The sequence below is a fragment of the Ursus americanus genome, chromosome 25 (assembly GCF_024610735.1).
Source record: "Ursus americanus isolate L20-20 chromosome 25, mUrsAme1.1.p, whole genome shotgun sequence".
In the NCBI taxonomy this organism is placed as follows: Eukaryota; Metazoa; Chordata; class Mammalia; order Carnivora; family Ursidae; genus Ursus; species Ursus americanus.
Genome location: NC_142151.1, coordinates 20,513,035 through 20,536,318, shown reverse-complemented (window position 1 = coordinate 20,536,318; position 23,284 = coordinate 20,513,035). Strand labels below are relative to the sequence as shown.

At 37.5% G+C, this 23,284-nt stretch overlaps 1 protein-coding gene across 7 annotated transcripts in view; it reads left to right on the top strand.

The window, feature by feature from the left end:
- The window catches only part of SLCO1A2 (solute carrier organic anion transporter family member 1A2), a 158,250-nt gene that overhangs the window by 31,797 nt on the left and 103,169 nt on the right, over nucleotides 1-23,284 (top strand). Inside the window, exon 2 of one of the 7 annotated variants that reach the window (XM_045781460.2) lies at nucleotides 5,625-5,842. The exons of the other annotated variants lie outside the window; for them this stretch is intronic. The gene's annotated coding sequence lies outside the window, so the exon portion shown is untranslated. The remainder of the gene's footprint in view (nucleotides 1-5,624; nucleotides 5,843-23,284) is intronic. 7 annotated transcript variants of the gene reach the window in all.

Sequence of the window (23,284 nt, the reverse complement as noted above, 5' to 3'; positions counted from 1 at the left end):
TTTAAAGTCTGTCTTTAAATGCAAAGGGAGAGGGGGATGGTAGCAATTAGACAAATTCTAAAAGATCTGAACCATTAAAAACCATAAGGGCTTTAGTCTGTTAGCTCCATATATGACAATATGGATGAACTGAGGACGTTACGCTATGTCACAAATACTACATGATTTTCTACTTATATGAAGTATCTAAAATAGTTAAACTCATACAGAGTAGAATGGTGGTTGCCAGAGGCTGAAAGAAGAGGGAAGGGGATTTGCTATTCATCAGGTATAAAGTTTCAGTTATATAAGATGAATAAGTTCTAGAGATCTCCTGTACAATATCATGCTTATAATTAACAATACTGTATTGTGTACTTAGAAATTTAAGAGGGTAAGGCTCATGTTAAGTGTTCTTACCACATTAAAAAATAAGATCAAATAAAAGTGTCATCTGGTAAAAACAAGGCAAAACAAAACAAAAATCCCAGGAGACCTTTTAAGGTAGTGACTAAGAGGCTGATGTAATTGGAGGCCTGACATTTTCCTTAAGAATATGGGTATCTGGAGGCATTTTGAATTCATTTCAATCTGTCCTTCAAATTGGTCCCAAGATTTTATTTGAAACCCTGGAGAAAACTTCCAAAGGCCGATTTCAAATCAATACAAAGTAAGACCCAAAGGTCTGGGAGATGTTGGTGGGCTTACGTGGCATTTGTCTGACTTCAGGTATTCGAGGACATAATACGGCCTGGTGTTGGTACGACCCATATGTTCCCTTGATCAATGGTTTCTTCTCAAGCTTTTAGCATTACTTCGCTAGTGATGTTTACAAGGATTGCAAGGCATTTTAAAAAATGCAAGAAATCAAATGTATGATGCTCGTGGAAATAATCTGAATTCTCCTGAGTTGAGAGGGATTTTTTTCTCTTGAGGTGGGCCCAGGAATATGTGGCAGGTGGACTGAAGGCCACATTTTGAGAAACTGCACTAATAAAACAGGATGATGTGGCCATTATTCCCAGCACACCCTGAACTTTGTGACCTCCAGGTTTGCACTCCTCATGTTATAAAACACATTTTCGCATGTCATATAGTTTACATGTCTTATCTATCTACGTGTAAGCTGCTTGAAAGTGAGGCTACTAATTGGTTGTTTACTGAATGTCTCTTAGCAGAGTGCCTTGTACACATTTAGGCACCTTGTATTAATGATCAAAAGCTAGAGCTTTGGAGAGCTTTGGAGGGGCACCTGAGTGGTTCAGTCAGTTAGGTATCTGACTCAGTTTTGCCTCTGGTCATGATCCCAAGGTCATGAGATTCAGCCCTGCCATGCACTGAGCCTACTTGAGATTCTCTTCCTCTTTCCCTCTCTCACCTCCTTCCCCTCCTCCTTCATCCTCCCCACTTCCTTCCTCCTGTGGGCCTACACACATAAGCTGCTCTCTCTTTCTCTAATAACTAGAATCTTAAAAAAAAAAAAAGCTAAGGCTTTGGAAGCTGACAAATTTGGATTGGAATTCAGGTTGTGTGGCCTTGAGCAAATTAATATCTCCAAGTCTCTATTTCCTCATTTATAAGACTGAAAAACAAAAGAGATCTTCTACAATTATGTGATAATTAAATGGTAATGCATATGAAGCATTTTGCACAGTATCTGCAAGATTATAAATTCTCCATATATGGTAGCAGTTTTAAATCATCTTGCATTTGCTCATTGAAGAAACAGAAAAAAATAGGTAAGCAAAAATATTAAAGTAAAAACCAACTTAGTCTCACCTCTGAAAGATAATAAAACATGGCATTTTTGTGAATTTTCTCCCAACATTGATTTTTAAACTCTATATATCTGCATGTAGACTTCAAGTGCCCATTTTATAACATGACTTTTGTTATTTAAGAACATGCTATGAATACTTTTCCATGTCAGTAATAACCTTATAATATTAAGTAGCCACATATTATTATAGTGCATATGTATAAAATAAAGAACCCCTATTGTTGGGCACTCAGACTTTTTTTCTGTAATTTAAAAAAAGTTACTGAAACAAAGCCGTGGTGAATATTCCTTTGTACATTATTTTGTCTATAATTAATTTTTTCTTAATCTTTTCAGAAGTAAAATTGTCAGGTCAAAGACTACATGTTTAAATATTTAATACCTACTGCTCCCTTGCCATTGCAATACCGTATCATTTATACTTTCATTGTCAGTGAGTGAAAGATCTTTGCCAATGTTGAGCATTATAATAAAGACACCTTTGACAATTTGATAACAAATGGCCACTCGTTTGTATTTTAAAAATCATTCTCAATTCAGCCAAAACTAATGAGCATCTCTTCTGTTCCAGGCACTGACTTGGGTGATGGTGGGAAGTGGGGGAGTTGGTTCAGAGGTAAGCAAGACAGATCAGGTTCTTACTGTGATGGAACTTAAAGTTTAGCAGGTTTAAAAGTATGAATGATATGACGTCACTCTAAATCTACATGAAATGGGTAGCAATTAAAGGTGTGATGATGAGGAACATACCTAAAGGAGTTTTAACTTAGGCCAAGGTGTTAGACTCGAGTCCCTGAAGTGCACTCACAGATGGGCAGAAGTTGATCCAGCTGGGCAGGGAAGGAAGTGCAGGGAAGCACAGAAGTAAGAGCTTTCAGACTGACTGATGCCTGAGGAACTGAAGAAAATATAGTATATTTAGTACGTGGACCACAATAGAACGATTCGAGATGCGACAGGAGAAGTAGTTAGAGATCAGATAGATCACATAAGGACCTTGAAAGCCATGTTAAGATTGAGGACTTTATTTTAAGGATAGAATTTTTCATTTTTAAAAGATAATTTTAGTTGTATTTTGGGAATGGACTATTGGAGAGCAAGGGTGCATATGGGGAGATTAGGTAGGAGGCAACAGTGTGGACTGGAGTGGCTTGCAGTATGTATTACAATTCTTTGGTTACACGTGAAAGGAATCTAACTCAAACCAGCTTAAGGCAAAAGGGAGAATTTGTTGACTCTTATAACCAAAACATTAAAGTAAAATTTTCATCTGGACCTTAGGGACAAAGGAAACCCAAAACCCCAACAGTCTCTTCCTCTTTCCCTCTCCCTTTCTTTCCCATTCCCTTTGCTGTCATTACCCATCTTTTTTTCCATACTTTCTACTTTTCAGACTTATTCTCTCATACTGCTTCTTCCATGTGGCTAAAAACAAGGTCACAGGTGGCCCTTGTAATGCAATTATTACTGCTTCATCATCTAGAAAAGGACAGTTTCATGTTTTCAATGAGTTAAAAATAAATCCAACAGAGGTCTTCTGGTAACAGAAAAAATGGAAAGGAAATTCAAAACAACAGATGTCCATTACAGAGTAGGGATAAATGGATGCATTCAGCAGATATTTATAAAGCAGAATCAACAGGACTCAGCAATTCCTTGCATGTGGAGGTGAGGGAGAGAACAGAATCTAAGAGGACTTCAAAATTTATGATTTGGACAGTTTGGTACCAATAAGTTTGAAATGTTTGCAAAATATCCAAGTTGAGATGTTCAGCAGGCAACTGTTTAAAAGAGGATGTTTGTGTCTTTATAGATAGTAATGGAGACAACAGGTGTAGGTAAACTCCACAAGGATAAGATAAAGGGGGAAGGGAAGAATGATAACAGAGCCTTGAGAACTACCAGCATTTATGGAGTGGGTAGAAGAGGAGAATCCAACGGAGATTAAGAAGGAACAGATAGCGAAGGAAACCATGAAATAAAGCATCACTATTAATATAAATAGCTGAATCAAATTAATATTAATTCAAGTAATGAAAATGTCTTCTGGCTTTGATCTCTGGTGGTTGATAAATGACTCAAAGTGCAGTGAGTGTGGAGATAAGAGGTAATACAGAATGTGGTGTCATGAAGCTAAGGAAAGAGAATACTTTTTTTTTTTTTAAGAGAATGGTCCTCATTGCCCAATTTTGCTAAAAGGTGAAGAAAGAGAAAGACTAAAATGTAGATGATGAATTGAATAACACTGAGTTTACTGGTGAAAGATTTTAGTATAATCGTTTGGCTGGAAGACACAGTGGTTGAGATATGAGGTTAAGAAATAAAGATACTGATTACAGGTGATTTGTTAAAAAGTGGTTAGAATTTTATCATTTTAAATATATGGTAATTGACTTGCTATTTATTTTTAATCTGTTTTTATTTTTTGTCCCTGTTTCTGTTGATGGTCTATCTTTCTTATTGGTAGGTAAGCGTTATTAATCTAAAGCTATTAGAATGTATCACACGTATTTCAGTGTTTCCCAGATTCTTATTTGCTATGAATAGCCTTTATTTTTTTCCTTATTTGTGTTGCTCTAAATTTTAACTTTTAAATATTTAATATAGGTATTTTTGCCTCTAGTTTTATATTTAGAAAGGCTTTTTCTTCCATCATAGCCTATAAATAACACAAAAATTTTCTTCCAGAACTAATTTTTAAATTTATTTTGGGGTATGGAATGAAGTGGGAATTTAATATTTTTCTCATGGGTAATCAACTATCTCAAAAAAAAGTAAAAATAATAAACGATTAGACTAATTGATAATTAACGTAGAGAGATAAAAGAGTCATGTGCTTGATCATTTGTGGCTTGATAAAAGACTCAATGAGCACTGGGCCTAAGGATGGGGATGTATGTAAATTCCTAGTTATTTTGGCAGTCAAGAAAAGTTACAATAAAGTGAGACGAATCATTCATTTAGTCATATTTCATTTGGTTGAGAACTCTTGAGTCTACATTATTGTACTGCCTGGCAGTATGAATTCAGTACACATTTGAAACTCAGCACTAATTAAGAAACACGGGTGTAAAAATAAAGCAAAACCATAGTTCTGGGCCACAGGGAAACTTATATATTGTTGAAACATAGGCACAGTAAAAAATAAACATGCTGATCAGCTATGTACCTGCTAGTGGTAAAGTAGAGACAATTATTGAAAATAGAGAAGCTGATGAAATGGCTTGAGGCTACCCTCAACTCCAACGCCCAATGCGCTGCGTTACATCCTGTAAATACCAAATAAATTGTCCTCGAGAAGTAGATCAACTTGGGCTCATTTATGTACCATTGACAATGAAGTTTTAAGCAAGTTTTCTTTCACGTTGTTTCACTTTCAACAATTTCTTTCCATTTCAAGTTAGCAAAACAATGATAACTCCTTTATCTTAAAACATTTCTCATCTTTTGAAATAATACAATTTTGACAGTCTATGAACAGTAGCTTTTTTCCTGTAGTTTGAAACAAGTCTGAATTTGAGGTCAGTCATGTTGCTTTTTTTTTCAGCCAATACTCACACCTTATATATAAGAACTGATGTATAGGTAGATAGAATAATATATATATATATATATATATTACTAATATACAGATTAGCATATATAAATAGCCACCTAACAGATGTGATTTGAAAGCTATTGCAAAATGTGTGCTATTCTGTCCTATGTCCCTGCCAATGGAAATGTCCACTATTGAAATTTCTCTCTTACATGAAATAATCAAGGTGAGGGCTTTTTCCTTTATTTTACAAACAGGGACACATTTTGCATTTTTTTTTCTAGGAAGGAGGAAGGATATTCATCCTTTTTTTTTTTTTCTGGGAAGGAGGAAGACGGTGTTACCCTTCAATGAGAATGGTGTCTTCAGTTAGCTGGTGTCACATTGGGAAGCAGCAAAATGAGACCCCTGAGGGACATATCTGAAGAGTTAAGGGAAAGAGAGAAGAACAAAAGGGACTGAAAAATATTTTCTCATAGCAGTTAGTCTTTGAGTTTGTCTGTCATCTCTCAGATGACAATGACAATTTGACTCCAAGATAACAGGTGTGTATCACAAGGGCGCGTGCGCAGGTGTGTGGGTTTCTCACAGCATATATAGGTGTTTCACCCTGACTGGAGACATGTGGTAGATCTTCATAAGTGATCAGCTGTATCTATTGACCAAGGATTTCACTGTGCATAAGGCAATCTGATAGCAGCTGATACACTATTAGCCAAGCTACACATATTTACTGAAACTCTTTGATACATGGAAATACATTTTTTTTAAGATTTTATTTATTCGACAGAGGTAGAGACAGCCAGCGAGAGAGGGAACACAAGCAGGGAGAGTGGGAGAGGAAGAAGCAGGCTCATAGCGGAGGAGCCTGATGTGGGGCTCGATCCCATAACACCGGGATCACGCCCTGAGCCGAAGGCAGACACTTAACCTCTGTGCCACCCAGGCGCCCCCATGGAAATACATTTTTAACAGGAGCTCTGTAATACCTTATTAAGAAGAAGTTTAGGGGGGCACCTGGGTGGCGCAGTGGGGCACCTGGGTGGCGCAGTCGTTAAAGGCGTCTGCCTTCGGCTCGGGGCGTGATCCCGGCGTACCGGGATCGAGTCCCACATCGGGCTCCTCTGCTGTGAGCCTGCTTCTTCCTCTCCTACTCCCCCTGCTGTGTTCCCTCTCTCGCTGGCTGTCTCTCTGTCACATAAATAAATAAAATCTTTAAAAAAAAAAAAAAAAAAAAAAAAAAAAAAAAAAAAAAAAAGAAGAAGTTTAGGAAAATTTTAACCTATTGAGCATGATTTTGGAATTAGTTTACTTAAAATCCCATCTGGCACAGCCTAAAGGAAAGAGTTAATGGACCACCAACAGATGCTTAATTAAAATTTCTCATATTGGTAGGGCCAATGATATTTTAAACAAAAGATGTGTTAGTAAATTACATCTATTAGCTATTCTCCTGCTAATAAAGAATGTTTTGCCATTGTATGATGAATTTAAAGATAGTCACGTTTCCACAAACTCAGAATTATGAGCTGGTGAGTAATGAAAGTAAAATGTTATCTAGTTTCATAAGCCAGTGATTGATGAATCATAATTCATGACTTTTTTTTGAAAAACTTGAGAAAAATGAAGTCTTTGAGCTACAATCAACTTACCTCACGTTTCTTTCTTTAGGTTGTATTAATCAAAGCCCTTTGTGTAAGACAGCTAATTTGCAAGCAACTCGGATGATTTAGATGAGCTCAGAAGTATTTCAAGTCATGTTTTTAACACATCTATCTATCCTAAATTACATCATTAGGGGAGTTGCTTAAAAAATTGGTTGGCTAACTTGAGATAATACTTTGAGTGCTTGGGATAATGATGTCAATTCCACGCAGTTTTAAGTAAACAGCAAAGTTGGCAAGAATCTACTAACTTAAAACGCAGAGAGTTAGTGTGACTATTTCCTAAGTAATTTTTTAAAAATTACTTTTATTCAGCTTTCTCTAGTGTTAAGCAACAGTTTTTGTGCCTGCCTTATTCACATCATTTTGGGGGTGGGGAGACAGGCCAGACTTTCATCCGCTCCACTTTCTCCTTCATGCCCAATAAGGTTAGCTACAACTGGTTTTCATGAAATTCTTTGCAGTTCTGCTTACTCTAAAAAAATCCCTGTAACATCAGGCTACAGGGCTACTTTCTTCTTCCCTTCGTTTTGAAACCAGTCACTACTTTGGGTTAACAGAGACAAAACTGGAGTCATTACCTCTAAGTGTTCATATTAGAATGTACATTTGTCTACCTGTAGGCAGATAGAAAATAAGATGCATGTGTGTGTGTGCCTGGGCGTGCATGTATATGTGTGTGCTGTGTGTGTGTATGTGTGTGTGTGTGCATGTGCACATATGTGTTGGGGGTTTAGGAGGACGGAGTTGGGGAGACACCAAAGCCCTGTGGATAAGGTAGTGCTGTGGGAGCTGGGCAGGAGATGGCTTGCTCCTGCAAATACCTAGTACATGACCTTCAACCAATCTCATAACGATGTTTGGTTTCCCATTCAGGAAATTAATATAATCATCTAATCCATTCCCGTCTTTTTACACACAGAGAAAGCATCACATTAGAAACAGCAGTAGAGGGAAGGACCAAGAAGAGAAGCAACTAAATGGGGCATTTAGTCTCTCTCACTACCATCTCCTCCACCACAGTGGCAGATATCTAAACTAAGTGAAATGCCCAGTTATTTTTATCCACCTCATATGGATTGGTATGAGTGTCAGGAAGATAAAATAAGATGCAGGGACAGCTCCCTAGTACCAGATATAAGAGAGGAGACATAGCCCACTCTTTAGCTTTCATCGTATTTTCTGATTTCTGGCCTTGTAGGAAGGAAAAATCAAATCAGCCAAGATTCAGATGTAGATAAAATGGACACATCGAAATTATTTTGTATCACAACTCACCTTGGCATGTTTTCATAAGCCTCAAGGACACATAATTTTCTCCTGACCAGAAGAAATGTGCTGAACAATTTTTCTTAGGCAAACTTCTGTTTATTATTATCTGATTTATTCCTATCCATTGGACTTCAGTTTCCTTAAGAAAAAAAAGACTTAGTTAATGGTGTCTTTTTAAATGTTATTCAAGTGTGTAGTTTTTATATAATTTGCACAATCATATTTTTCTATGTATTAACATCATAATTAAGAAATTCTATGACAGCTTATTTGATTTCCGCACCCTGAACTCCAAGAAATTGTGTGATTCACACTGACTTGTAGTATTTTGAACTTAGAATATTTGCTTCAAAATGTATGATTTTAAAGTGATAATTAATTTATAGAAAGGATTTGTTAATGTATTCAGTAAGTATTTATGAACTATTGATTAAGAGAGCAACACTTTTCTAGGGGCTTTAGAGGTTTTTCTATGGCACACGTGAAAATAACTCTTTGTGTTACATATCAGTGCAAACAAAAGTGGCTGCTCCCACCTGGAAGTGACCAGGCTTAGGGACTCCTGTTGCCCCAAAACCAGACTGGCCATCTTTTGGCTAGGCTTTTCATAGCTCAGCACACACCTTTGACCTGTTTACTAAATAAGTGGCACACAGTTTATGAAGTTGTTTTGGAGAAGCAGCTCTTTTTTATGAATAAAATATTATTCTTCCTTTAAAGAGATGATAATCTGTTTCAAGATACAGATACTTATATATTTATAATGAAGAAACAGTGATACAATGAAAAATAACAAATTGTATGAAGGCAGATGAAGATGGGATGGGGGAGACTTCAAACACTGCTGCTTTGGGGGTTTGATCTTGAAGAATAAGTGGAATTAGCAGAGAAAGCAGAAACATTTTCTAGTAAAAGGGAAAAGCACACTGGTAGGTGTGTTTGAAAAAGTAGCTAGCCCATACAGGCAACTGGAGCATAGGGTGAGTATATTAACGAATATGGATCTTACAGTTGGGGTCGTGGGACTTTTCAGATCCTCTGGCTCTGGGTGAATATACTCTCACCTCCCTCTCCCTACCCTCATCATTGGCTTGGCTGTTTGTCGTGATCTGGTCAGTAGAATGGAGCCAGAATGATACTGTGTAAGTTCAGCACAAAGCACTAAGGAGCACTGCAATTGCATTTTCTTTTTTTTTTTAAGATTTTATTTATTTATTCGACAGAGATAGAGACAGCCAGCGAGAGAGGGAACACAAGCAGGGGGAGTGGGAGAGGAAGAAGCAGGCTCCTAGCAGAAGAGCCTGATGTGGGGCTCGATCCCATAACACCGGGATCACGCCCTGAGCTGAAGGCAGAGGCCCAACCGCTGTGCCACCCAGGTGCCCCTTGCAATTGCATTTTCTACTTACTTTACTTGCACTCTTGTCATCTGACCCCAGAAGAACATGCTTCAGATCACCTGTGTTTTTTAAGGAAAACATGAGGCATAGAAATGAACCACAACAGAAGCCTAGCATCCAGCCTGGCTCAGCTAAGTACACCCTATGTGTGACCCACCGCCAAACGACAGAGTTGTAAATGTGAAAAAACTTGTTATTTTAATGCCATTGAGGCTTTTAGGTTGTTCTTCAGCATGATTGCACAAAACTTTATAAATCCAGAAACTGGTACTAGAATACAGTTCTTGTGTAACAAAAACATAAGTATGCAACACTGGTTTTAGAATCTGATGGCAAAAAAAAATCTCTAAGATGATCTAGGAGAATGGTGACTCATGTCACATGGTGGTAAAACATTTGGTCAAACAGTTTGTCTGCAATAGCCTAGAAAATGTTTTGAAAAGTATCTAATGAACTTGTGGCATAGACAAGGAGGTTTTGAAGGAGATATGCTGATAGCATGAGCTGGTCATTGCTAAATGCAACAAAAGGCACTACAAAAGAGAGGTGGGTTCAGAAAATGGCATGTTCTCAAACAGAATTGAAAAGGACTATTGAGAGCCTAGAAATCTGTGATTGCAAAATAAAATTGTTTCCTGTCACACTGAATATGTCTTGGCCATTTTGGCATGTCCTCAGGGGCAAAACCTTATCCAATAACTGTTCTTTAGAGACAACTGCATAACACCCATATATTGAGCTCACCCATCTGTAAACCAAGCTCAGATTTTTTGGTCTGCTGTTAGCTGATATTAAGGGACTTTGCTGATAGTGTAGATATGATCTGTTAGAGAGATGCAGGTACAACACTAACTGGATGACACGGGTTCTGGTCTATCTGCTCTGAAGCTCACTCAGGCCCTCTGAACTTGCTTGTGCCTCATGCTGATGCATCACTTTCATCTTATGATTGATTGCTTGGCACCCACCCCACTCTCTGACTTGGTGAATCGGACAGAACGCAGCTCATCGTGGGCAGCTCTGGTCACATGATCACTTGACGTGGTCTAGGCAGGCAGTCAGTCCATCATTTCCAGGGCCTGGTAGCTGCAGAGAGCATGATGGCCTTGCTTTGGAAATCAAGGGGGTGTCTTGTGATTCTCACACCGGGGCTTGCCATAACCTCCACACATTGTCTTTTCCCATTATAGCTATCTCTGTAGATGTGCACCATTTTTTCTCCCACACAAATATGAGCAACTTTTGTTTCTTTTTTCTGATAAAGATAGAAAAGAATATATTTCACAGATCAATCATTACATAACATACATGTATAACACGGACCTGAGACCATGTTAATCGTCCCTAGAAAAGATAACATATCTTACACAGCAACTACAAATGGGATTACTACTAGTTTGAGTTTGTGATAACCTATTGTCATCCTCCAGCATTTTTTATTTATTGCAGGGGCCAGAGTGGTGTGTTAAATGGGGGATGGGAATAGAATCTTGAATTTTTGATCTTTTAGGGTAGCATTAATTTCTGCTGCTCTCCATATATCAGTGTGAGAGATCTTAGCCCATAAGCCAAGGAACAAATGGGGGGGGGGTTCGACCATTTACCAAGAGTATCCATTCTAATTATTACTGATCAAAAAAACCACAAATGACCATGAGTGTGCCTGTAGACCTACTGCAAGTTAGATCTGGACTAGGACCTAGTTTACTGTCTGCCCACATATGGTCCCAGACTAACAGGAGGTCTGTAATGACTATTATTGTCTCTAGGTAGCAGTGTCAACTCAGACCCTACAAACTAGTCCCTGAAATGTTTGAATATATCCCTTCCCCAGCATAAGAGTACCCTATAAACGTCTATATATCTCACTGAGGACAGACTGGAGGAAATCATCTATACTTGTTGAGATGTCATGGTCCTTTCCTCCTGGGAACCTGGCCTCGCCTTCAGTCAATAGGTTCTAATCTAAAAATGGCTCGTATCAGGAAACTGAACAAGATACTGCACATTTTATTAGGGATGGCTGCTCTCAGCCTCCTGATAATCCACCCTTGATTTCTTCTGATTGTGTAGGTTGAGTAATATTCTTGTTGGTTACTCATCTATCTTGCACCTCCAGTTGTCATGTTCTATTAATGATCCCCATAACTTTCTGAAGTTCAGATCCCACTGGTTACTAACCCAACCTTAATATTACTTAAAATAATTATACCCATTTTGCTTCTATATTTAAATGCTACCTCCTGGCCTCTATTGTTTTGTGATTTTATTATCCTCTTTGCTCTTAGAGAGATCTATTCTAGGATAGCGTCTTAATGTTATCCCTGGCCCACAGAGGGTAGTCATCCCTGAATTTCTCAAAAAACTCTCACCAATGAACTCATATTGCTTGAGCAAATGGAATATCCTTCAGAGTCTCTCCTGTGAAACACAGATGACTGGTGGGGTTTTGGGCCTTATGTAACGTCTACTTTAGCATGCTTGCTTCTTTGAGCTTTTTGAATTTCTATTTCACTTTTCTAAGCTTCTAAGAGACATTACAGAAACATGCTGGCTTAACCCTTTCCAAATATTAAACCTTGATAAAACTTTATATGTAAAGGGTGTATCAGGAAAGGAAAGGGGAAAATAGATATAGATTGTTTTAAAATGTTGGACAGGATAATTTTTTTAAAGATTTTATTCATTTATTTATTTGAGAGAGAGAGAGCACCAGAGCAAGGGGTGGGAGGGGCAGAGGGAGAGAATCTCAAGCAAACTCCACGCTGAATGCAAACCCCCATATGGAGCTTGATCTCATGACCAAGAGATCATGACCTGAGCTAAAATCAAGAGTCGGATGCTTAACTGACTGAGCCACCCAGCTGCCCCCAGGAGAATTTTTTTTTAAATATCAGAAGAACCCACAATCTTACCAAATACTAATTATAAATTGTATCAAGATTTTGAGAAACAATGCATTTGAAAACTTCTTTGATGCATTTTCACAACCTTGTGTATCAACTATTCAAACCTGGGCATTGTTTTTCTGAGTACTCTTCCATTTCACTTACTTTCATTTCCACTCTTAGATCAACAGCCCACATGTCTGGTTGTCCTGTAACTCTGTTACCTCAAAAAACTACCCCTCATCTGACATCTAGCACCAGGAAACGCATCTGGATATTTTTTCGTTAACTGTTTTATTTATCTAACTCTCTAACCTTTTCAGTTAATCAGCTTTTCATCTCTCTCACATTACTCATAACACGACCCTCCCTGTGGTTTCAGTCTGCCACTTCCTTCATTCTTCCCTTCCCTCTGCATTCAAATTTGACTTCACGGGGGTGCCTAGGTGGCTCAGTCAGTTAAGCATCTGCCTTTGGCTCAGGTCATGATCCCAGGACCCTGGGATTGAACCCCATGTCAGGCTCCTTGCTCAGCAGGGGTCTGCTTCTCCCTCTGCCCCTCCCCCCCAACACTCATGCTCTCTCTCTTGCTCTATGTCTGAAATAAATAAATAAAATCTTTAAAAAAAATTGACTTCATGGTCCATAATTCAATTCTATACCTGCTGGTCTCTTGGAGTCCTTTACTGCCTAACCCATTGCCGAGTTAAAATTGTCAATTCCAATTCTAGATGAACACATACTTCCATTTATCTCCCTCTTTCTATTGAATATTTCTGGTGCAAATTACACAATGATATTTATAAGGTTCTATGAAATCATATCATCCCATCTGGGTCAGTCCAGCAATCAGTCTAGTAACATTTTATTCACTTCCATTCAGCTTTTTGTTTTAACCTTCACAGTGACCATTTTTAACTTTTTTCACTAAGTTTCTAAGTGTTTATTATACTTTCACTAAGTTTCTAAGTCTTTATTATGCTATGTTTTATTGTTTTTGCTTTGTTTGTTTTTAGATTTTTGGTATTTCTCTTGTTTTCTAATTTTTTTGTATTTTTCTATGTGTTTTTTGCTACAAGTTTAACTTCTATATTGAGTCCAAGACACATTCTCCCTTCATTCAGCAGACACAGGGAATCTGTTATAATTCTCCCTACCACTATTAAACAGTATCTCCTTAGAAGTTACTTATGAATTACAAAGGGAAAATAATAACTGTACAGAAAGAAAACTAGCAGATATACCTTCACCATGTGGTCAAAGCTAACATTTGCAAAACTAAACAAACAGACATCATGTGTTTCAAACCCTGAGGAGGACATATCACGTCAGTGGTATTCCAATCCAAAATGTGTAGCTAAAACTTAATCATGAGAGATATTTTGTAAAACAACTAAATTACACTCAAAAAAATTTCACAGGTAAGAAACACCAAATAGAAAAAGAAAAAGAAAAAAAGGCTGAGTAACTGTTCCTGATCAAAATAAACTAAGATATGACAATGAAATACAGTGTATGGTGCTGGATTGAGTCCTGGGTCATTAAAACAGAAAAGCTAGGGGCACCAGGGTGGCTCAGTCAGTTAAGCATCTGACTTCAGCTCAGGTCATGATCTTGGGGTCCTGGGATGGAGCCCTGTATGGGGCTCCCCAGTCAGCAGGGAATCTGCATGTCCCTCTCCTTCTCCTTTGCCCCTCCCTGACTCCCTCCTCCTCCACACCACTTGTGCTCTCTCTCTCTCAAATAAATAAAGAAAATCTTTAAAAACAAACAGGGGCGCCTGGGTGGCACAGCGGTTGGGCGTCTGCCTTCGGCTCAGGGTGTGATCCCGGCGTTATGGGATCGAGCCCCACATCAGGCTCCTCCACTATGAGTCTGCTTCTTCCTCTCCCACTCCCCCTACTTGTGTTCCCTCTCTCGCTGGTTGTCTCTATCTCTGTCAAATAAATAAATAAAATCTTTTAAAAAAATAAAAAAAATAAAAACAAACAAAAACAAACAAACAAACAAAAAACCTAGAAAAGCTAGGACATTATCAGGACAATTGACGCAATTTGAATACAAACCATGGATTAGATAAGAATATTTAACTACTGTTAAATTCTCAGGCTTCGATAATTGTATTCTGATTATATAAAAGAAATATCCTTGTTTTTAGGAAATACACACAGAAATATTTAGTTAGCAAGGACCACAGTACCACCAAAGTATTCAAGTGGCTTTGGAGTGGGGAGAGAAGTACATATACACAAAGAGAAAGAGAGAAAAGGGGGGTAGGGAGGAAAAGGGAGGGAATGAGGAAGCAAATGATACAAAATATAATTGGTGAGACTGAGTAAAGAGTATATAGAAATTTTGAACAAATATTACATGATACATTAACTAACTAGAAATAAAAACAATACAAAAAAATAGAGTATATGGGAATTCTGTATTTTCTTGCAACTTTTCTCTATGTTTGAAGTTATACCAATATAAACATTGCTAAAACAACATTGCTGCTTAAGGGAGCAGATCGAATAAATGAAACTCTTCTTAAAAGCTCTGCTTTAATGAGATACATTTCTGGCGGGGAGTGTTATGTCATCGGAATAGGTCGAAAGATATATAGGCCAGCAGGCCAACTATTAAGATATGTTCTGGCTAAGAATCATGCACTTCAGTGATATTTTAGATTTTAGTCAAAATGATGAGTGTGTAACTGGGTGTTTACCCCAAAGATACAGACGTAGTAAAGAGAAGGGCCATATGCACCCCAATGTTCATAGCAGCAATGTCCACAATAGCTAAATCGTGGAAGGAGCCGAGATGCCCTTCAACAGATGACTGGATTAAGAAGTTGTGGTCCATATATACAATGGAATATTACTCAGCTATCAGAAAGAACGAGTTCTCAACATTTGCTGCAACATGGACAGCACTGGAGGAGATAATGCTAAGTGAAATAAGTCAAGCAGAGAAAGACAACTATCATATGATTTCTCTCATCTATGGAACATAAGAACTAGGAAGATCGGTAGGGGAAGAAAGGGATAAAGAAAGGGGGGTAATCAGAAGGGGGAATGAAACATGAGAGACTATGGACTATGAGAAACAAACTGAGGACCTCAGAGGGGAGGGGGGTGGGGGAATGGGATAGACCGGTGATGGGTAGTAAGAAGGGCACGTATTGCATGGTGCACTGGGAGTTATACGCAACTAATGAATCATTGAGCTTTACATCAGAAACCGGGGATGTACTGTATGGTGACTAACATAATATAACAAAAAATCATTAAAAAAAATGATGAGTGTGTAAAAGTGCTTTATGAAGTGTTTTGTGTGTATATGTATATATGATGGGTCTTTCCGTATTTGCCAATGAGAACTTGACTGGACCAGTGTTTATCAATCTCTTTGGGCTTATACAAGAGATTCTTATTCTCCTTCACGGTAATGTACAATCTTTTGAAAATTCTTATAAGTTAAAAAAAAGTTTATTTAAAAATAGACGATTCTACCTAAGTGTTTGTAGGCAATTATTAACCTAATTTAATTATGATATTTGGTAATTTTAAGTATGAAAGCAAATTTCTTGTCATGTATATCATATTGTTTAACACAGGTATACACTTCCTTATTTTAAATTAGTGTTGCGAGAAAATGAATGACCTGTTAAGAAACAAATTCAAACGTATTCAAACAAATAGGGAATTATTTATGAAAATGTAGGTTGGTGTTTAACTATTATACATGTTAAGGGTGTTAAAATTTAAAAAGCTGATATTATGATGTTAGAAACTTTTACACTTCGAAGGTTTTAAAAAAGTTTTTAGAAATCAGTAAGCTTCGTTTCATAATGTTTGAATTTTCTTTCAAATGGAGGAAATAAGAGAATGGCTTTTACGTTATGACTTGCTATATTTCTCTGAGTATGAAAAAGACCATCCAGATTCAATTCTCCATCTATTATTCCTCTTCAAAAATTGGTTTAGGAACAATAGGACCACAAAATAATGTAGGAGGTAAAAATTTTGATTAGATGAATGAAACTTACTGATCCAGTGAAGATAATCTTGAGGGAAATCTATAACATTATTAGTTTTAATGTTCCTCATTAGGTTATATTTTAACATCTGTGCTCTTCAAGCTTCCTGTCTTTATTCAGTGGCCCATTAGAGGTATAAATAAAACAGCATATGACTGCGAATAAAGATAATTTAAAATTGCGTAGTGATCCAAGCTGCAATGCTGACAAATTCAGCAGAGGGATAACCTGAAGGAGAGGCCAGTCATGCGCTTAATCATGTGATTAACAACGGTCCATGAACCTCTTGCTTGATATGTATTCAGGGCTCCAACTGTTCCCTTTATTATAATTTAAACAATTGTTTTATTTACGAATCCCAAAGTAGTGATTAGGATGGATACCTTTATGGCCTGTAACCACATCCAGTTGGAAGTCCTGCCTAGTGACCCCAGGTGTCTTCCAGCTCTCTCAGTGGTTCCAGTCAGGGAAATTATGCATGCCTTGGGCTGTTTAGCTAAATTAAAGCTCAAATAATCAAAGAGAAAGGAGAAAAAAAGGAGACACACAGAAGTTCTTGGTGAAAGCAAAATAATTAGAGAAACAAGAAAAAAAATAAAAGTAGTTAAGAATACAACATTAACGTGTATTAGAAATGGGCTGTGTTCTTATTACATTAAAAAAAAATCAAGTCCAATGATGGGCATTCTTTTCCTCTATGTTTTTTTTAATTAAAAAGGTATAAGCATTCCTGTGGAAATAGCACAGAAATTTCCAAAGGAAAAACAAAACAAAATCAACCGTAATCCCATCCAGAGATAACCTCTTTTAAGATTCTGGTTTTGGTCTTTCAGTATTTAATCTAAATGAATACAAGAGTGAACACACACACACACACACACACACACCCCACACACCATGGTGGAGAGGAAGGTTAGGGTAATGGTTAATAGTCTCTAAGGCCAGGGTGCCTGAATGGCTCAGTCAGTTAAGCATCTGCCTTTAGCTCAGGTCATGATCCCAGGGTCCTGGTATCTAGTCCCACATTGGGCTCCCTGCTCAGCAGGGAGTCTGCTTCTCCCTCTACCCCTCCCTCCTGCTGGTGCACTCTCTTTCTCCTTCTCTCTCTTTCTCTCTCTCTCTCTCGCACACACTCTCTCTCAAAAATAAATAAAATCTTAAAAAAAAAGTCTCTAAGGCCAGACTGCATGGATTTCAATCCTGGCTCTAACACTTACAAGCTGTGTGTCCTTGCACACATTTACTTGACCTCTCTGTGCTTTAATTCCACATCTTTAAAGTTGGGATAACATTATTGACGTCATAGAGTTTTATGAGAATCAAACGGATTGACATCCATAAAGCTTCTAGAACAGTGCCTACAATATAGAAAGTAGTATATAATGTTTATATTTTATTATTATCTCCAATTATATATAGTTTAATAAAAAATTATACCACATTGTATATATTATAATAGATCTTACATTTTTCCAATCTGATTATATCCCTTTAGGAAAATCTGCTTTTTGATGCTCTTCTTGTATGTCAGGGCCTTTAAGACTGTCCAATAAATAAATCAATTAATACCTTTAAGACTGTCCAATAAATAAATCAATTAATACCTTTAAGACTGTCCAATAAATAAATCAATTAATACCAGCTTTCCCCTCATCCTAATTGTGAGTCAATTGAAAAATAAGACAGAGAAGTGTAACACAGAGAGTCCAAAATATCACTTTTGGTACTTACAAGCTGATATGAGGGAATGTGGCTTACTTCTGTTGGCAAGCACACTTCCTTACCGTAGACCACCAGTTGCATAAGCTTGCCCAAGTAAGACATTGGATCATATCGGCCATCTCACATCGAGTAAGTGAGGTTACATAGAGGGGAAAGGCATGTCATGCCACTGGAATTCTATCTTCATAAAAGGAAATAGTAAGAATAAGGAATAATAATAATGTTATTATTTTCCCTTTTTCTTCTTCCACCATGGAACAGTTTTACTTCTGACTTTATAATGTCCTATAAAAACTTGCTTGTTGAAGCAGTCTAAAAAAGTACTTAGTGGTAACTCAGACTATGTATCTCAGATCTCTTTGGACATTTTCCCCACATATAACTTGAATAAGAAAGCTGGATATGCCTTGCCATGTGAAGATGTGGTGACTACATCTGCACTTCCATGATGTAAAAGGAATTGACTAATGTATGAGTCCATTGAAAATCAGTTCATTTGGTGAAAAGCCTCATATCTTATTGGGTATCACAAAGAGATTGCAATGTTTGTATATGTAATGTCAAGAGCTGGCCAATTATGGGACTAGTTAACTCTCCTGAGTCTATTACTAAGAATTTAGAGCATTAATGATTGAAAGTGTATTATCTGGTAATACAAACAGCTACACTTCACTGAATGCTGATTGTGTGCTAGCATCATGTTACACATTTATTACATATTATCTTAATTCTACTGCAGCTAATTGTGGTTGCATTCATTGTTTTTCTGCCTCCTAGCCTCTGATCCTCTCTGTATCCCAAGACACTGACTTCTGAAAACTAAATTTCCCAGGCTCTCTTGCATCTGATTGCTTGTTAGGTTGTCAGTGGCAGGTATTGGTGTGAGACTGGAGTTGTTTGAATCAAAACAAGATCAGCTTTGGAAATTACTGGAGCAGACAAAAACCAGTTTACTCGTACAAACAAAGTTTAACTTAGCTTATTTTTGCAAGACTAACTGGATGTGGGTCATTTCCTGCTTATGCTTCTGGAAATCGTAAGGAAAACTTAAACTCTTTCCGAAAGTTGATATGAAGTAACCACTGACCAGTTCACTATAATTTAAGAAAATTCTAATATTCTGACCCACTACGGCAGAAATGAAACAGTCACTGTTTTCTTACTATATGAGATGCTTTATAATAATATACTCCCGAGCCTCACTCCATGTTCCTCGTTTTGCAAACTTTCTTTTTTTGGTGTGTTCACAGTAAACTTTTACTAATTACTACTTCAGTGATTCACTGGTTTGACTTCTGTTATTTCTGACCTTTTGACAGGGTTGTAAAGAGAAGAAAAGCCAGGTCATATATCCACCCTCTGCAGGAGTGCCTCTGGCAGGGGCTGTGTATCCCTGAGTTATTTTTTTCTGTCTGGACCTTGGCTGATATGAAAGATAGAGGCTGTCTTCACTGTGTGGATAGATTAAGGTGACTTGTACAAAATCCCACAGCTAGTTTAACAACAGGCTTTCAAACTAGCTGTGCTTCATTTAAAAGCCCAAGTACTTAAACTATTGTGCTGTACTCAAATGGTATTCCAAATGAATATCCAAATAAAAGGTTCTCATTAATTGCCTCTTCCCTCTACTTTGCTCAGATTGTCTGCATTATGGCACTAGCTAGCTACAATTATCATTTAATTGTCTATTCCTCCCAATAGCTTATGAGCAAGCACATATGTTATCCATCTTTGTATCTCTAGCACCAACGACTATGCTTGGAATTCAGTAGAGTCTTCATAAATATTTGGGGAATGAATGAATAATAACCATTGCCATTTATGGAGTAACTATTTCATTCCAACAACCCCACGAGGGGCATTATGTAAATTTTATAACTCAATCGTCATTAAAAATCTTGCAAGGTAGGCATAAACACGTAGCTATCCCACATCCTAGGTAAGGAAAACAAGGCTCAAAGAGTTTAAACGACTCACAACTAAACTAGAATTCGCTACCTGGGCTTCAAGTTCTGACCTTTTTACTCTGTCTAGCTGCCTCCTTTAATGTGAATGAACAAATACATAAATCAATGGGTTACAGAAGAATAGAAACATTTTATTGGATTTTCAGGTATTTGGGGAGCTTTACAAACATAAAATCTTATCTCTGTGAGGAAAAGGAGCAACTCAGTATCTACATGCCAGAATTAAATGAAGGAACATGTTTTTGTATCCAAAATTAGGTCTATACAGGCAAAAGGAAGAAAAGAATTGGTATAATAATCTGAAGAAATGAAAGCGTTTAAATTGCAAGTGTGGAAGGGGCACCCGAGTGGCTCAGTTGGTTGAGCCTCCCACTCTTGGTTTTGGCTTGGGTCATGATCTAAGGGTCATGATCTAAGGGTCATGATCTCAGGGTCATGATTTCAGGGTCATGAGATCAAGCTAAGTTCAGGCCCTGAACTCAGTAAGTCAGCAGGGAGTTCACTTGAGAGTCTCTCCCTCTGCCCCCACCCCTGCCCCTGTTCATGCTCTTGTGCTCTCTCTCTCTCTAAAATAAATAAATCTTTGAAAAAAATTGCAAGTGTGGAAAACAGTGGCTATTCTCATAATTATCTAATAATTCTCTAGAATGTCTTGGCATGGGATATAACACTGATGATATTTACAAACAGTGCTCCTAAAGATTTAGAAGTCAGTTTTCAGGTTTACTTTTACTTTTCCACGTCTTGGTCTATTATCCAGAGTTAGACAGTATTCAAAGTAACAAGGTAGGTATTTTTATTGCTGGATTGCTGATGGCGGTTTTTGCTTGTGTTTTTTGTGTGTTCCATTTTCCATTTGTGTAATCAATGTATGAGTCTATGATTCAGTTAAGTTTCTCCTCTACTTTTGCCTGGAATTATGCATTCCTGGTACCTCCCTCTGAATGTAAGAAGTAAAATAATACCTATATTTGTAAGGCTGATTTGGAGAATCCATTATCTTATTTTTTTATTTTAGATGAAAATGAACTAATAGAAGAAAAATAATTTGGAAGGCATCACACAAAGAGTTATTGTTGCTTCTACACATGAGTTATTGGCACTTACTTGATTTGGTATTGGCTGAAAGTTTTTCAGCTGGATACCACCAACAGGCTTTTCTTGCAGAGCTAGGAGCGATTTGAAGATTCTGAAAATAAACAACTTTTGTAAGATTTTTGCTGGTGCAGCCCTCTCTTTTTTTTTTCCCCAGGGGAAGGATGTTCTCTTAAGTCTTCTTCATATATGTACTACTAGTTTTGCCATGATAAAGGAAAACCTTTATTTTTATTAATTCAATAGTATAGAATAATGTAAAATTAAACATATGCATTTCCCCCCAGTGATTTATAGTAATAAAAAACTCTGTCTAGATACTTAACACTGGGGAAAAGTCACAAGCAAGACTTGTTTTGTAAAACACTGTGTTTTTCTGCGATTGAGACATATCACTAAGGGCTGACGACCCAGGGTTGCCAAAAACTCTGAGCATTGCTATTCAATGGTTATAAAGTTTCAGTCATGCAAGATGAAAAAGCTCTAGAGGTCCAATGACCCCAAATACACATTTAGTTAAACAATTCTATAATGTGCTTTCACCACAACTAAAAAACAAAACAAAAACAAAGAACGCCAGTAGGGTTGTGATGAGTAGGCATGGAAGAAATTCAACCACATTTGTGCAAGAATGCATACTAAAGAATTACTTGCCCCCATTTGAATGCTGAGAAGGAGTTAGAGAAGGAAAATGCTTCTCCACTTAATAAAACTTGAGCAAGTTGTTTTCATTAACAGTAATGATTGATGGGGATTTGTTGGTGACACTGCAGTCCCAGGAGCAGAAGTCACCGTATAAACAACACTGTGCTAACAAAAGGGGTCTGTTCACATGGCTGGCACTTGCAGGGCCACAAGGATATGAAGAAACAACACGTGCATTCCCTGATTTAGAGCCAGAGTACTCAATAGTGACTGTGACATTAACTATTGGGTTTCATGATTTTTTTTAAAAGAAAGAATAGACTTCATTCATTCATTCATTTATTTATTTTCCTCCATTAAAATTTTTAAAATGTGTCTGAAAAGCTAAAATGTTTTAGGGAATGTTTAGTGTTAACCTGATCACATTTAATTCCTTTCAAGGGCTTAGCTTCAAACACTACCTCTTACCCCAGTTGTTTATAAACAACTGTTTATTAAACTTCTCTCAAGACAATAAACACATTTTGAACAAATTTTTGAGGCATGGTCATAAAAACTGCTCAAGATGGGTACATAGTATCACAATGCAGAGATGGGACATGAGAATTCCTGTTTGTGGGGATTTTCTGTGTCACTAACCCCACCTTCCACGTCCTGTGGCCACTGCATAGCAAAAATAGGCATTTAGAATAGTCATGACTTTAGCCACTAAAAAGAGTGAAGCTAACTTTGACATGGAAGAGGAATAGGTTTTCACCCTCTCTTATTGTTTGATTGGGTGACCATAATTGGGTTCAGATATCGGCAAGGAGAATAGAAGGCAAAAAAACAAAAGAGAGGAGCAAGACTGGATTCTAAATCGTGAGAAGGAAGAAATGAGGACAGTTGAGAGGTTTCTGATAAAAGTAGATATATTACGATTAAGGACCAAAGACTAGCAGTTCCCATCTTTTGAAAAATTAACCCTATCTATCGCTTTTTCCAATACTAGTGCCATATACTTGCTCTATAATTAAGGTGATTAAGCACTTTGGCGGGGGGATTTCAGCATGAGTTCATTTGTATGCTATTCAGATTTGCCAAGACTGTCTCTAATTATTTACATGTATGATCTACGAAGTTTTCACCACTTATGTACCAAACAATTTGTATTTGGTCCTATGCTATTCAGTTGTATTCCAATGTTTTATTTAGAAGTTTTACCTTTTTTCGGCCCCTGGGTGGCTCAGTCGTTAATCGTCTGCCTTCGGCTCAGGGCGTGATTCCGGCGTTCTGGGATCGAGCCCCACATCAGGCTCCTCTGCTGG